The sequence below is a fragment of the Zingiber officinale genome, chromosome 11B (genome assembly GCF_018446385.1).
Source record: "Zingiber officinale cultivar Zhangliang chromosome 11B, Zo_v1.1, whole genome shotgun sequence".
Taxonomy (NCBI): domain Eukaryota; kingdom Viridiplantae; phylum Streptophyta; class Magnoliopsida; order Zingiberales; family Zingiberaceae; genus Zingiber; species Zingiber officinale.
This window is the reverse complement of record NC_056007.1, coordinates 61,743,319-61,748,572: the sequence shown is the minus strand read 5'-3', so window position 1 is coordinate 61,748,572 and position 5,254 is coordinate 61,743,319. Positions and strand designations below refer to the sequence as shown.

At 35.0% G+C, this 5,254-nt stretch overlaps 1 pseudogene; it reads left to right on the top strand.

Moving 5' to 3' along the window:
- The first annotated feature begins 1,040 nt into the window (after nt 1–1,040).
- Nucleotides 1,041–4,784, top strand: LOC122035228 (annotated as a pseudogene).
- Nucleotides 4,785–5,254: the final 470 nt, after the last annotated feature.

The window sequence follows — 5,254 nt, the reverse complement described above, 5'->3', positions numbered from 1 at the left end:
AACAACATTAAATAAGGTCTCCTCCTCAAGGCGCAGGTACACTACGCTCTCATAATCCACTGTTCATTGTTATTGTTCTTTACTCTTTTCTTCATCTCCTTGTCTAATTTGAGCGTCGGAGTACCTACGCAGGGACCTTTCTCTGGCCCGGTCACTAACATTCTTTTCCTTCTTCGTTCTTCTTTGACACACAAATTTGCTTGTCGCACCGAGTTCCTCTTGCTCAGAGTTTTCCCGTGGTCAACCTTAAAGTCATCTAGTCAGCACACCATCTTTTCTAATTTCAGACAGGATCAAATATTATTCAAGAATAATTTATAATTTTTATTTACAAACATTAATAAAAAAGTTACAACATCTTCCCAATAAAGGCAACATAGGTTTTTTAAATTTTGGATGAGAGGTGAGTAATCCAATGTTTGCAATTACTAGGAGAAATTTAATACTTCGAGATTGACTAAAAATAATTAAACTATTTAATGTCTATATATAAAATAATGAACTAGATAATATTGAATTTGGGACGAATGCCAATCTATATAAAAATAAAGGTAGTTAGAATTGTAAAAGCAATATTAAATGATCAGAATATGATCAACTAGAATATATTTTTAAAATCATTATCAAAAATATTCAAGTAAAATTATCTCTCTTCATATTAAAAATTAATTACAACTTAAGATTGAATATATTGCAATACATTTTCTAGTTGGCCAGATTCTAGTCACTAAAATTTATTGGAATTATAAATATTATCAGGATCAATCTTTATTTAGTGATTAGTCGGAGAATTGCTAACTCGTATGAAAATAACTTGAAGGAAGATCAATGAGAGGAAAATTTTGCTCTCACTGATATAGTGATTAAACATTCAGAACAATTAAGAGAATAATAATTTTAATGTTAATAGAGATTAATATTTTAAAGATTAACTTTTAAATAGGTATAAATTATACTTTGTATGATTATCTAAAAAAATAAAAAACTTTCCATATTATATATTTATATACAAAATATATACAAGTAAAAGAGTTGACATGGTTAGTAGCAGTTCGTTTACGGCAAATTTGTGGCGGACGATCGATGTTGTTCCTAAGCCAAGCTCCCAACGGAGCTCTCAACGCCACCGCAAAGCGATGCCCTTCCTCCTCCTCCACCGCCACCTCCTCCTCCTCCTCTTCCAACCCCCCTTTCTCCATGCCCCATCCCTCTCTCTTCTCTGATTCCCGCCGCCGCTTCCCTTCCCGGAACCCTAACAGACCACCCACTCTCTACCTCTCTGCTACCGCCGGCCCCATCCCTCGCCCTATGTGTTTTCCCACCGCTTCTATACAGGAGGACGAGACTGCATCGGTCGGTGACAACGACGTTCCTCTTGAAGGCGTCATCCAGTTCGAGAAGCCCGAGTCTTCCTCAAAGTTTCTGACTTGGGGGTAAGTTTTCCGATTCGAGACAGTAGGGTTTATGATTCGATCATTTAGGATGATGGAGGATTGGATGATGTATTTCTTCTGGTTTCCAGGCAGGTGGGTCTTTTGGCGAGCGGGGACCTCCTGTGCCTTCTGGTCTTCTCGGTTGTAGGGAGGTTCAGCCATGGCTTGCCGGTTCTTGATTTTGAGACATGGCGGACGGCTGACCCTTTTGTTGCTGGTCGGCTAAATTCATTTTATTTGTTGTCAAATTGTGTGTATGTGTATGTGCGTTTTACTTTCTCTTGGGTCTAATGTGTATATTTTGGTAGGTTGGCTTCTGAGCACTTACTTTCTTGGAGCTTATGGAGATGATGGAAGAGGAGTGAGTGGTTTTAATAAAGCAGTTCTAGCAGCAACCAAATCTTGGGCAATTGGAATTCCAGTAAGTATTAACCCAGAAATCTTCATTTGAACTAATGGAATTTGTTGAGTGTTATGTAGATTCCATACTATTTATGGACCCCTATTAAATAGTTACAAACAAAGAAAACAAGGATTCATTGATGGAATACTCAATTCTCTTGGGTCTTTCTGCTCTTTTGTAGCCATATGAATGAGTAGTTAATTAGCAAATACTAGGTTCATGACTATGTCAAACAATGTCCATTCGGAATTAGTAATGTAATAACCATGAAGGAGAGTAAGGTAACTTTCTTTTTTCTCGGTGAATCAATATCGGAGCAACATCCTAGAATTTGTTCCAGTTAGCTAAGCTAGATGGAGATTGCTAGAAACACCTTTGCCCAGGCTGACTTTGCTATCATATCTGAATGCATTAGAGTGTTGCTTTTTTTTTTTCTATTTCTTTTGCTTTCCCTTTTAGGTGATATGTGCCTTTTTTGTCCTTGTTTATTCTAGATTCTTTTAACCTGCAACATTTTCTTGAGGTTGCTAAATGGTATAAATGAATAAGCTTCAGTCCCCAAAGAAGATATTTTGCATGATGCTAATGCTACCATATTAAGGCTGCATATCGCTTTTGTACATCTAATGCTGTCCTTGACGAAAATTAACATCAACATTGTACTACACTTGATCTTAGCCAAAAGGCCGAGAAAGGTATTAACATCAACATTGTAGTAATGCAATATGTAGATTCATAATAACTTATCCCATAGCAAGTATAATGACAATGATGAGCTGAAATTTACATTGATAAAGATAATTAACCAAACTAGAAAAGGAAAATCCTGACCAAATTCAAATGGCATTGTAATGTTCTCTAAAATGGCCTAATAAGATACATATTTTTTCCTTTTTGTTTTATGATCTTTCTTTCTTTTTCTAAAACTTTCCCTATGAAAATGTTCCCTGTTTTTTTTTTTTTTTTTTTTTTTTAGAAAAAAGCATACTAATGTGTTGTAATTGATAGGTAGGCATTGTTATAAGGTCTGGAACATCTGGTCATATTCCACCAATTGCATTCATGTTGGTAACCATGGGAACGACTGGGATGTTGCTGATTGCATGGAGAGCTTTGATTTCCAAACTCCTTTCGGATAACCAGAGTATGAAGAATGATGTCTACACGTGGAAGTTCATTTGAACTTTTTGACGTAATAATCTAGTCATGTTATCAATTTTTTTTTTATTTGATAGTTCTTACAATAGCCTTAGTTTTCACCATAGCGGCAGTAAAGTTTTATGGTTAAAAACATATGATGCATTGATCATAACAAAATTTATTGTATTTTGTCATTATTAATTTCTTGCTATATGATAATTAGTGTGAATGTTTTACTAGCAGATACTTATGCAAGATGAGAATTTGTAACCATTCAAATTTGTTGCATGATATCTGAGATGGCAACCTTATAATCAGATGATTGAGCCTACTCCATACCGTTTGGTTGCAGGCCTGAATGTGGAACTTGAACCAAAGAAAGATCGTAGGAATGGATTTCATGGAAAAGTTCCAAAGTGTTTAGGTGTGGCAAATGATGAGATCTCCTCGGTCAAATTAATTGAGGAATGTCTGAAATAGAGCTCAGCTTGGCTGAGTTGAACTTCATCTTCCCTGCAATAGTGGCATTTCCATGAATTTTTGTGTGATGCAGATGACTAGTTGTCTAATTGTAGTCTTTGCTGAAGAGTCAGCAAAGGTTAAAAATTAAGGTGACTAAAAGACCAAGTGAATTCTCTTATTCCGGTGTCGCCTGGGTTCTACTAGGCCTCAAGGGTTATGTCATGTAAGCACTGACCCTGCAAATAAAGGTAATTATGGATAGTAAACCGCCCGGTGTATATTTCTCTGCTTCTTAGTTGTCTTCCTAATACCTAGTAAAGATATGTGGTAAGTTCTCATTAAAGGGTACATATATTTCAGTAATAGCCTCATACTATTATATGGTTAGTAGGTACTATAGGTCAATGGATTAGGGTGTTGCTCGAATGTCGTTTTCTTCTAGTATGATTATCCAATTGGGTAGTGAGCCTTCTTTTTTATGAACTTACAAGTGTATGATCTTATAACTAAATAAAAAGGGCTGGGCTGTAAAGCAACAGTGGATTTGATAATACGCTGTGTTTGCAACAGTCATGTCCAATTTGGTTTCACTGTGTTTGTAACAGTTATGTCCAACTTGGATACGCTGTGTTTGCAGTAGTGATCTCCAAATATATGATGTTCAAGGTCGTATATCTCCATTAAGCGGTAAGGTTATATGGCTAGGAATATTCAAGTGTTTTATCGAATATATTCTAGTGTCACATTCTAGCAGCTACTAATACTTTATTCACTAGATATCATTAATATAAACTAAACCTGAAGGTGTTTTGTGAGGATGGTACCCATGAGGGTGCACGTCCATGTATGTGATTTCACACCTTAGACCGCCACTTGGATCTGATACTTTAACCGATACGAATAGTTTTCTTGGGCCACATGTTCTGTTGTACCATTTTCTTGATGGTATATATTTATCTTTCATTACAAAAAAACCCTGAAGGTGTTAGGTTATGCAATGCTTACTGATTTACTGGTTAATTCTCTCTAAAGTTTTTCTTTCCTCTTCATGTTTTTTCTGAAAAGTAATTCTCTTTGTTGCAGCTGTTGACATCGTTGGTTCATAGGTGGCGACAAGAGTTTTTTTCCCATTTGAACTGGTGAGAGTTCTTGCTTGTTTTCTTTCATTATCTTTGTAAGTCCAAATGTGTTTATTGAGTGCAACATATAATATTGTGGCAAAACATAAGGCAATTTTGTTTTTCCTCCTATGCCCTTGTGACATTTTGATTTTCCCCTTCTGGATTATATTTAGAAATGCAAATGTAAATTCTTTCACATAAGCTATAAAATGTGGATTAAATGGATTCTCTGTTAACCTCAGGTCTGAATCTTGTGAGTAAGCTAATGAACGTGCACTTTGTTCATTAGTCCAACCAAAGTATACCAACTTTAAAAAATCATATAAAATAAGAATGGCATCGTTTATGTCTTCATTTTTGTTATGTTTTGTACGTTAAATAAAGCAGTATAAACATTCAACATATGGAAGTTGGATCATGCTTTGGTAGATGCACGGTTCCCTCTGATGCCTCATAATGACATTCCATTTGTTTGAAAATAATATATTACTATAGGAGTTGATGATTTATTCCAATCTAACTACATTTGGAAGGTTAAAATTAATAGGGGTGTATTCAATTTTAAGACTTTCAATGATTTTTTTTTGATAAATTTTTATGGAGTTCATAGAATTTTATTAATTTTTATAGAATTATACATGAATTATACGGAGTTCTATAAATTTTTTTTTTATTTTTACAGATATTTTAAATTT